The sequence below is a fragment of the Gymnodraco acuticeps genome, unplaced genomic scaffold (assembly GCF_902827175.1).
Source record: "Gymnodraco acuticeps unplaced genomic scaffold, fGymAcu1.1, whole genome shotgun sequence".
In the NCBI taxonomy this organism is placed as follows: Eukaryota; Metazoa; Chordata; class Actinopteri; order Perciformes; family Bathydraconidae; genus Gymnodraco; species Gymnodraco acuticeps.
In genome coordinates, this window is record NW_022990026.1 from 156,143 (window position 1) to 168,416 (window position 12,274).

A 12,274-nucleotide genomic window follows, 5' to 3' on the forward strand; every position below is an offset into this window, starting at 1 on the left:
TGAAAGTGAAATGTTAAACTGGAAGAGTAGGACAAATAGTGAAGAAGCTTAATATTTAAAAGAAAAGATTTAAAAAAGGTATAAACAACAACATGTATAGCCTCAATATCCTGAAATAGTTGAATGGTTTCTGTAGCTGAAAGTAGGCTGAATGAATTACATATCAGATGTAAGTAGTAGTGAATGAATTTGTATTAAGAAGAGAAAATAAAGTAAAAAGGCTTGGGAAAGCAGCAGAATATTTTGACTGCAAACTTTTCGACTAAACCCATACGTCACCAATAATGTATAAAATATGTGGAACATGTTGAAGTCAGTATGAAGTCTCCATCAGACAGAAAAGAATAGGCTGTTAAAGTCCAGTCTGTTTGTCAGTGTGTGTTTCTGTGCTGACTGAGCACCTAATCATAACAAATAATCATAACACCTTGTGAGCCCAGAGATCAAAGGTTTTAATCTGCCTAGCAACACCATAGTTACCAACTGCAGCACTGAGTCCCATTAAGAATGCATTGAGGATTATACAGTATCTGACAATTTTGTTGGAAATGCATGTGTCTATAAGAAGAAGATGAATCCACGAGGATATCCATCCAGGACTTATGATCCAGGACCACAGCAGCAGAAACAGCCATGACTCAAGGTCCAGGGCTTGCGATCCAGGACTCAGAACCACAGCAACAGGATCAGCCACGACTCAGGATCCCGGTGTAGATAGACACCAAAGGTTTATTTAAGGTAAGATGGCGCCTGCCCATTAAGGGCTTTGTAGGCGAGAAGAATAATTTTAAATTCTATCCTGTGTTCTATAGGGAGCCAGTGTAAGGCAGCCAGAACAGGAGTAATGTGGTCCCTTTTCCTAACTCTGGTTAGTACACGAGCTGCAGCATTTTGAATCAGCTGAAGCGACTTGACTGACTTCTTGGTACACCCTGATAATAAGGAGTTACAATAAACCAGCCTTGAAGTAACAAATGCATGGACTAGTTTCTCTGCATCGTTTTGAGGCAAGATATGCCTGATTTTTTGCAATGTTATGTAGATGGAAGTAGGCGGTCCTTGAAATTGATTTTATGTGGCCGTTAAAGGATAAATCCTGATCAAATATAACACCAAAATTCCTTACAGTCTCACTGGAGGCCACATTAATGCCATCCATAGTTAGTATATCCTTAGATAATTTGTTTCATAGAGTCTTTGGGCCAAGTACAATAACTTCAGTTTTGGTCGTGTTTAACATCAAAAAGCTTAAAGTCATCCACGTTTTTAAGTCCTTGAGGCAGTCTTGAATTTTATTTAGATGATTAATTTCATCAGGCTTGATTGATAAATATAGTTGAGTATCATCCGCATAACAATGCAAATGTACGGAGTGATTCCTTATAATATTGCCTAACGGAAGCATATATAGTGTGAACAAAATAGGTCCAAGCACTGAGCCCTGTGGCACTCCATGGCTAACTTTGGTTTGCGTGGAAGATTCATCATTGACACACACAAACTGAGAGCGTTCAGATAGATAGGACCTAAACCAGCCTAAAGCAGTTCCCTGTATGCCAACTAATGGCACATTTCCACTGCAGCGGGTAGCCCCGTTTAAGCGTCCTTAACTGTCCTCAAGCGGCCAGGCCAGTTTTTGGTGGCCTTTCCATATAGCCTAGTACCGGCTAGCGGGTACTTTTTCCCTCTTTTTCCGGCCCCATAAAATCGTGGTTCTATCAGACCAGGGCCAGGGCTGAACTAGTGACGTCAACACTCTCGACTGCTGATTGTTCAGAGAGAATCGTCACAAGATCGCGCGCGAGTTCATCCTTAGCGTCGCATATATATTTAGAAGCAAGCTTGCAGCATTTTTATAAACAGCATTTTGTAAACGGAGGAGCTACAAAAATGGCTACGTCTAATAAGAAAAGCACACCGTGGTCGACCGAGGAGGTGACGACGTTCCTACATCTCATTGGGGATGATAAAATCCAGCGGGAGCTCGACGGAACAACTCGAAATGTGAAGCCGATCGCCCCGCCTACACTGCGTTGCTACCCCAGGTCCTAAACTGTAATGGAAATGCGCCACGGCCTCGGACGGCCAGAGAGGCAGCCCGAGGCCTGAGCGAGGACGCTTAGGGACGCTTAAACGGGGCTACCCCGTTGCAGTGGAAATGCGCCATTAGTGCTCTAGTCTCTGTGTTCTGTCCTCATCAGGACATTGTTGTTAATTTGTTGGATTTGTCTCCCCCTGCTGGCGGTAGTCGTAATGTGTAAAATATGTACCATGTGACCTAGTGCATAAGGAAGCTGCATGGGAATAGGACAGCCACATGTTTTTTTGGTGACCACAATCCAGAGATGGGGACTCGAGTTTGTGACTCGGACTCGAGTCGCACTTAAGTCGCACACACAGAGACTTCAGACTTGACTTGGACTCCTGCTCAAAAGACTTCGGACTCGACTTGGACTCGTGTTTTGGGACTCGTGAACAATCATTGTGTTTTCTATTTTTGCCGTATTAACATTGAGGAAACTCTGAAACGTCAGGTGCGCGCACACCTGCAGCTGTACCGCTTGTAATTAGGTTCAACTATAAAAACTTCGAACAAAACGCCGGCGGCACCAACAAAAGGAGCGCACACTGCAAAGTCTGCAATATTAAAATCAAGGATGCTGGTGCAACAACGTCAAATTTCATCAGGCACTTGAAAACTCACCCGGAGAGGTCAGTCACATTAACGCATATGGACGGTTAGCAAACATGTTTAGCTCAGCATCAGCTATGTCATGTTAACTTAGCTTGCTACTAGCTTTGTAACTGAATATTTGAAAAGATGAGTGAATGTTTGCTTGTCACACTTGTTTGCGTTGAGTGGCGTTGACATCCAACTCTTGACATGACATAAAAAAGGTCGGTAACGTTAATCATTACGTTCCGCTGCCACCATCTACTGGCTAACGTTAAACGTAGAAAAATACATAGTTACATACATAAATACATCTGTCGGTTTATAGGCAGGTTACAGGTTTATTGTTGACCACGTAACGTTAATGTTACAGGTTTATCAGGTTACCATTACACTGGGTTTGAGTGAGAGGATAGAGGAATATGTTTATTTATAGTAGACTTAAAAGATGTCATTAGAGACCCAGTGTAATTAAACAATACGGTTGCAGAGGTCACATTTTAACATTTTTGTCCACTGGCCAAATGGCTAGCCTAGTGAATGTTGAAATGTTACTAGCCACTCAATAGATTGCCATTGTTATTTTTGGCTGGTGCGTGCAACATACAGTACCAGCCACTTGCATGATTTACCAGCATCTGGCTGGTAAATGGTGTTAATGGTAGATATCTCTTTTGGAACAGGTCATGTTTTAATATCACCAGTTCAGTATATTTCAGATAATATTGCAGCAATAGTTTTTTAGTTGCAAATGGCACAGAACAAATGTTTACTTTGAAGTACTTTTAACACAGTTTCCCTGCAGGGGATTAATAAAGTATTTGTGATACTGATTTTTGATTCTGAAGTTGTTTGCATTTAGCTAAAGTGTGATGTTTTTCCTCATATTGCATTGCAATAGCCTGTTTAAAGTGATCATATAACAAACAACTAATCAGTACTGATACTGTATGCTAATAGATATAGGAGTGATAATAATACAGTAAATGCTTTGAATTTCTTAGATATAGCTGTGCAGTATTCTTAACAGACTGGATAGCAGCAGACAATAGAAGGCTTATTACAACCAGAAGAGACATGAGACTTTTATTTTTTAGAGACTTGAGACTTGACTTGGACTCGTGACCAAATACTTGAGACTTGATCAAGTCTCACCCCACAAAGACTTGAGACTTGACTTGGACTTGCAAAAAAAGACTTGTGAACATCTCTGCCACAATCTGCCCTAATCCTTGACGTTCCTTGCCTTTGGTCGCATTATTGGTACGTACAATTGATATAAACCTAGTGTTCTTTCATTTCCAATGAATATGTTTATAGAGACTAGTTTTGAGATGATAGTTAATGTGTGTTGTAAACTCCTCTGTAGAACTACCGTTAGCTAGAGCCATAATTTTGTGCTACAGCCACGTATGTGTATGTTCTTTGGGTTGATTCAATGTATAATGTGTGTAAATATTCTTCCGCATATTTATGTATTTCTTTTATTGTGTTTATTTCCTAGTTTCACCCTTTCTTCATGATTAAAAGTGATCAAACGACATCTACGGTCTCTAGTCCTTGATGGTGGAAGGTGTTTAGCTGACAGTCAAAGTGCACAAGAGATACGTGCACGTAGGACGACACACTCTGCAATAGGATATTATGGTCGATAGCAGAGGTGTGGACTCGAGTCACATCACCAATTTGATGACTTGAGACTCGAATTGACAAAATCACAAAACACTTGCGACTCGACTTGGACTTGAACACCAATGACTCGGGACTTGACTTGGACTTGAGCCTTCTGACTTGACGTGACTTGATAATTTAATTCAGAGGCCTCCAACACGCCGATCGCGAGATGCCGCTAGAAGAGCAGACTCCCGTTGGGGAGAGCAGAATCTTCAGCCGCTCCTACTCTTGCTGAGAATCCTTGCAGGCAGGGGCGGGACTTTATTTAGCTGGGCCACCATGCGGCCAATCATATGCGAGGACACACTAGGATCATACCATTATGTGAAAGAAGGGTGGGGGGCACAGCAGGTGTAGTGGTATAGGCCAGCTGCACAGAGCGACGGGGAGACGGATTTAAATGCAAGTGCGTCGGAAAAAGTCAGGAAATGAGCGAAAACCGAAAAAAGAAGCAGCATCTGGCTGCTTTTCAATGATATTGGAGAAAGCAAAGCTGAGTGCAGGATTTGTAAAATGAAAATAACCTTTTTTGGTTACCTTTATTTTTGGTAACCACTCAGGATTTATTGTCAGGTGGGAGAAGTTCAGATCTTGTACTTGAGTAAAAGTACCAGAGTGTAGGAATACTCGGTTACAATAAAAAAGTCCTGCATTCAAAATGTTACTCAAATAAAAGTAGAAAAGTATTAGCATCAAAATATACTTAAAGTACCACCTGCAGAGGGATCTATGCAGGTGTTCTTTTCTCCATACTATATACCGCCTCGCTGCACATTATCCCTTGCATAAAGATAGATTGTGGGTCCCTTATAACATGTTGTACACAGTGGAAATAAACATTCTGGTTACCTCAACATCAGGGATCTTAAACTTAAACTCCTTCTGAATCAAACCGTCACGGTAGCCTTACCTTACTGATCCCTCTTAACCCTCTGGAGTCTAAGGGTATTTTCTCGATTTTTAGATGTTTTCTTAAATCACCTTTTAAATGTATTTCTTCTAACACGGCACCCCATGTGTTACATATCAAATTGTTCAGGACAATCTCTGGTATTGCTATATATGCATATTACTCACCTTAGAGCACTGTTTGATGAGATAAGTAGCTCAAAAGCTTAAAATTTGACATCCGATTTTCGGAAAATCTTCAAAACTTTTGTGAAAACACAAATTTACTCATGTGATCGAATTGTTTTGGTGTTTTAGATTTGGTTACCAAAGTCCTAGGATCACAAAAGCAGTGAAATATTTGAATTACACTGTATATAAATGTGTTATTCATGTCTAAAATTATAAAAATTAAATTTGAATTTTGAGTAAAATAGGTGTTTATCACTCTACTTTCACCACAGCAGGGACTGAGATATATTAGAACTGAATAATGACTTCATATTACATACCAAGGTTCATGTGATGTGTACAAATACAAATTGAGCATTCAACCTTTTTTTTTCAACCAACAATTTATTATAAATATGTTTTTTTCAACCAACTATTTATATAAATATAAGAAACTGGAAAATCTAACTATTTACAATATTGAACATCAGAACTTTCAACCAACTATTCATTATAAATGTCAAGACAGTGTCAAGTACTTTGTCTGTCTTCCAAGAGAGTGGGTCTGGCTGCTGTGTAGGTGTGGGTGATGGTGCATGGGCTGCTGTGTAGGTGGGGTGTACAAGTGCTATACGAGACCTCCACGAGACCTCCTTGCTGGCTGGGTTGAAGGTGATGGCTGTGGTGGAGCCTTTGTGCTGAGGTGTATCTTGACCTGGTGGCAGCCGCAGATGGAGGTGGAGGCAGCTGTAGTGATGCTGGTCTGCTGGTCCTTGGTGGTGATGGCTCTGGTGAAGGCCCTTGAGCCACAGTAGATCTTGACCTGGGGGCAGGCACAGATGGATGTTCTGGCTGCTGGATAAATGCCGCATGTGGGCCACTAGGCCCAGGCAGCTGTGAAATATCTCTGTAAAACAAATTAAAATGTAGGACAATAATTACAACTCATTTCATTGAAATAAAGTTCAAGTAAAATGTTGCTCAAGCACAAATAACAATGCACACATAAAAAGAAAGTTTGGGAGGTTGGAGAAGGACACACACACACACACACACACACAACACACACACACACACACACACACACACACAACACACCACACACACACACACACACACACAAACACACACACACACACACACACACACACACACACACACACACCACACGCACACACACACCACACACACACACACACACACACACACACAACACACACCAACATCACACACACACACACACACACACACACAACACACCACACTACACACACACACAACACACACACACACACACACACACACACACACACACACACACACACTTCTTACGTTACTTTACATTCAGTATAAAATCACAGACACACATAGGCTACATCTGATTACAAAGTCTCATCTGTACAGGATTGTAAACTAATAACAGGCACACATCAATAAATCTATGACAAAGTCTCATCTGTACAGAACAGTATGATAAATAATCGATGGCAAAAACATGTCACTGTAAATGTCTCCGTTGTGGGACGAATAAATTATTAATTTAATCCTCTACACATGTAATCTCACTTTTACACACCAAAATAACGTTAACACAGAGTAAACGTTTGCTAATGGAGAGTCTATTTTGTCCCAATAAAACGTTCATGACTATCGATAAAAAATATATATCAATAAACCTATAATTCATTTTTGTGGTATTCCCCACACATTGCCAGTACACTATTACTGTAATATTTACACTTACCCATGCCCAAATGGATCCTTGTTGTTGTCTTTGTATTCTTCTTCTTCAGAAGAGTCGAAGACTTCAGGTTCTGAGGCTCTATCTTCACTGCTGCTAGCGAAATAAATCTCTAGCGAAGTCGGCAACTGTAAAGTTTTTTTTTAGCCATTTTCTCTGTCTCTCTCTCTCCTCAAAGACGTAAACTGATGGGAGACACGTGGTTTATGTTTTGTTTACTTGGTGGGTAGGTCCTTAGTGATTTCTCGATGTCCATTGGTCATTTCAGACCATGATGGCTGCCGGCCGAGATTTCCTTGACGGACACACAAATCCACCAATCCCACACAGTGTAAAGTCAAGTACTTGTTTAACTTTTGTCAAGTTTCTGAACAGATATGAGGAGCTGTGAGCTCTGAGTGCTAAGAGCTAACGGCTGTGTTGTTTTTCTGGGGCTCTCATTGAAGATGACGTCACGGCTCCGCCTACACTGCGTTACTATAGTAACTGCCCCAGTTCCTAAACTGTAATGGAAACGCAGCATTAAAGTGAGCCGGGCCTAATAAGGCCTAACCAAACCGAGCGAGGCCTGCAGTGGAAACGCGCCATAAGATACACGTTGATGGTTTAGAAGAGAGAATCATTGAATTTAATTGTTCAAGGTTTATGGCTGAAAAGCATTCTAGTTTACTATCGAGTGTAATATTAGAACGTACGTTTCCGGGAGCTGTTGATAACACTATACTGGTCAAAGGTCATTAATTTTGTTTCTAAGAGTAACAATTGTATCGTTAAAAAACCACATAAAATCATTACTACTGAGTACTATGGGAATAGAAGGCTCAATCGAGCTATGGCTCTCCGTCAGCCTGGCTACAGTGCTGAAAATAAATCTTGCATTATTCTTATTCTCATCTATTAACAGAGGTGGGGACTCGAGTCACATGACTTGCATATTTTTTGACTTGAGACTTGCTTGACTAACATTGATAAAAGACTTGACTTGACTTTGACTTGGTATTCGTGACTTGAGACTTGACTTAAGCTTGAGATAGATGACTTGAAAGGACTTGACTGTTTAAAATTAAATATTGGCGTTTGTTTTTGTAGTGAGATATTACGTTTAGTTTTTTCGAAAAACGTGATTATAGCACCATGCGCGCAAACCTGGCAACCCACTAGAAGGCAGGAGTCTCAGTTAACATGGCAGCGGCTAGCTTTACTCCAAAAATAGTGAAGTTTGGATTCAAGGATTATGTTGTCGATGACGGTAATAAGAAGAGAACAGCGGTATGCAGGGTCTACAGCATAAAGATCAGTGACACGACCACCACAACATCCAACTTCATTCGTCACTACAAAAAAAAACACAGAGAAAGGTGCGTGCATGTGTTGTGTTAGCTAGAATGCTAACGTTAAGTTAAAGCTACGTTAGACTTGGTTTCAAATCGATTAAGCAAAGAGAAGACAAAACGGTAAATGAACACTAGAACCTCCAAGGGATTCATTTTGACTAACCCTGATAGTGACGGGCTGTCAGGAGAGAGAGAGAGAGAGAGAGAGAGAGAGAGAGAGAGAGAGAGAGAGAGAGAGAGAGAGAGAGAGAGAGAGAGAGAGAGAGAGAGAGAGAGAGAGAGAGAGAGAGAGAGAGAGAGAGAGAGAGAGAGATGCCTTGTTTATTTCCCCTGTGTTATTATTAGGGCCGGGACTTTAACGCGTTAATTAAGATTAATTAATTACACAAAAATTAACGCGTTAAAAAAATTAACGCATTTTAATCGCACTTATTTTTGCACCGCGGAACGTTTCTCACTGGATGAGTTTCAGGCGTACCGATTATACTGGAGCACCAACTAACGTTCATGACTTCAGACAACAACAAACCACAGTGAACAACAGTGGGAAATGTTGTTTTAAAAAACGGACGGATGGAAGCGTCGATAAGAGCACGGTTGTGTGCAAATTATGCAAAAAGGAATTTGCATATCACCGCAGCACATCAAGCCTCAAGTATCACCTCAATGCAAAACATATAGCAGCTAGCGTGGACGTTAGCCTCTTTTATCGCGTTCACACCAAAAAGAGCAGGTACTAAAATTAGTTCATGAGAACCTTTTTACCCCCACGAAAGTCCCTGCTAGAGAGCAGAGAGCTGCTAGAGAGCAGGGACTTTCGTACGGCTCTCTTGTGAGAAAAGAGCTATATTTCTGATTGGCTGGGCGGATTGCAAACCACGCCCCGTAAAACTCCCAAAAAGTTTTTGTGAAGCCGCCATTTTATTATCCTCGCATTAGCATTATTAGCATTAGCATTAGCCCAGCGCAGAAACGCAGAGAGACTAACTTATGGCAACACAAAATAAAACATGGGAGCGGTGGAGATGAGGAGGTGTCGGCGTTCTGGCGATTTACTCGGAAGGCTTCAGTAGAAGCTGCTGGGAGTCCCAGCAGCTTCTACTGAAGCCAGTCCCCAACTCCGGGGACTTCCGGCCGGGGGACTTTGGGCGGTAGTATACGCCGTGAAGTGGTTTGCGGCCTGCCAGTAAACCCAAAGCAGAAGAAGAAGAAGTGACGTCAGCGGCTTCATTTGCCTAATCCTCCCCCAGGTTCAAAGAGTTCTCATGAACTAAATTCTCATGAACCTTTGTGGGAAAAGTACTGCGGTGTGAATGCGCCTAATGGTATACTAAAATCCATGTGAAAAAAAATTGCTTCTCACTGTTCTTAGGTCAAATATTTATATGTGATTAAAAATGCGATTAATTTCGATTAATTAATTACAAAGCCTCTAATTAATTAGATTACTTTTTTTAATCGAGTCCCGGCCCTAGTTATTATCAGAAGTTACTGTAAACTTTTGAATAATGTAGTTCATCTACTTTTAGTAGTTTGTTTAAATGTTTTAATGATGTTGTTTTTGTTTGTAGAAGTGCATCATTCTTTGATTTATTGTAAAATGAATCTGAACTTTTTGATCTGTTATGATCATCCACACTCTGCAGCTTTGGGGACAGAGCCTTCTCAGTGGCAGCTCCTAGGCTCTGGAATCCCCTCCCCCAAGATCTTTGTGACTCTGAGTCCCTCACAGTCTTTCAGTCCCGCCTCAAAACACATCTTTTCAACTCTGTCTACCCATAAGCCCCCCCCCCTCTCAATCAACTTTGTCTTGACTGCCTTTTTATTTGTTTATTATTTATTTTACTATACTTACTTGTTTGCCTGTCCTTGTTTGTCTACCCTCCCTCATACTGTAAAGCGTCTTTGAGTTGTGAAAAGCGCTATATAAATAAAATGCAGTATTATTATTATTATGATGATAAACTGAAGCAATTTCTAAATTAACCCAATTAAGTGAGTTTTAAATCGTCCTACTTAGTTTATAAGGAAATTATGAAGAGGAACAAATTAAATGATTTGAAAATGATATCTCTGTGTTCTAGTGTTAACAGAAATTTAAATTAAATATGTGTAATGGCAAATGCCATATATGATTTTCTTACCTGGAATTCTGCCTTTTTGAACAGACTTTTTGAGTCCTATCTCTATTGTCTGCAGTTCTAGGGTTAATATGAATCTAATATGATTGTCATCGGTCTAAATTAGATTTCAAATGATTAACTGTGTATGTAATGAAGATCATAGTGTGGGTTGAATCCATTTTCATAACCACTGTCTTTTAACTGATTTAAATGCGGAAACTGGGCTTATTCATCAGACTTTTGTATGACTTGACTTGACTTGCTTGACCTGAGCAATGACTTGACTTGACTCTCATCACAGTGACTTGGGACTTGCTTGATACTTGTAGGTCAAGACTTGAGACTTGCTCATGACTTGCACATGTAGGACTTACTCCCACCTCTGTCTATTAATGAAGAGTAGTAGGCTGCTCTCGCTTTACGCAGTGCTTTCTTATATTCATTGAGAGTGATATGCCAAATTAAACGAGATTCTTCAAGTTTAGTGGAATGCCATATCCTTTAAAGCTGTCTCGACTTTTGCTTTATTTTGCGGGTTTCAGCATTATGCCATGGAGCTAATCTATGTTGTTTTATTTTCTTCTTTTTCAAAGGAGCAACAGAGTCTAATTTTATTCGCAGCACATCTGTAGCACTATCAACAATATGATCAATTTGGGGTGGTGTACATTTTGTATAAGTTTCCTCCCTTACATGCAGACATGCTATCGAGTTAAGTATTGGTGGAATCTCTTCCTTAAATTTGGCTATAGCACTAACAGATAGGTTTCTGCTGCAAGAGCTTTTGACTAATGCTTTGTAGTCTAGTAACAGTACTTCAAAAGTTACTAAGAAATGGTCGGATAAAGCAGGATTATGCGGTTTGACTAATAGTTGCTCAATTTCAATACCATAAGTCAGAACAAGGTCGAGAGTGTGATTATAGCAGTGGGTTGGTTTATTTACACTCTGACAAAAACTAACAGAATCTAATATAGAGTTAAATGCAACATTATGGCTATTTGTTATCATCGTCAACATGAATATTAAAGTTACCTACGATAATTACTTTATCTGTTTTAAGAACCAAAGTTGATAAAAACTCAGAGAATTCTGATAAGAATTCTGAATAAGGACCTGGTGCACGGTACACTGTAACAAATAAGATTGGCTGCAAAGTTTTCCAGGTCGGATGCGTAAGACTAAAAACGAAACTTTCAAAGGAGGTATAATTTAATTTTGGTTTAGTATTGATAAGTACATTTGAGTCAAAGATGGCTGCAACTCCACCTCCTCGGCCTGTGCCTCGAGGAATATGAGTATTGATATGGCTGGGTGGAGTGGCCTCATTTATGCTGACATATTCTTCATGTCTCAACCAAGTTTCAGTGAGACAGCATATATCAATATTATAATCTGATATGAAATCATTTACCAATATTGCTTTAGATCAGGGATGCCCAACCGGTCGATCGTGAGGAGATTCCCAGTCGATACTCAATACTGTGGGCAATCCCCACAGGAGCAATTTGGGGTGAACTGTCTTGCCCAGGGACACAACGACATGCTGACTGCAGTGGGGTTTTAACCTGTGACACCCTGATCCGAACACCAACGCACAACCCACTGCACCACACGCCGCGGTTACTGCTCGTCCAGACAGCCTCCGCGATAATCGATCCTCGACGAG

General features: G+C 40.5%; 1 protein-coding gene across 12 annotated transcripts in view; it reads right to left on the reverse strand.

Annotated features, from left to right (window-relative positions):
- Positions 1-12,274, reverse strand: part of ryr2a (ryanodine receptor 2a (cardiac)) — a 332,105-nt gene that overhangs the window by 120,794 nt on the left and 199,037 nt on the right. The window lies entirely within an intron of this gene.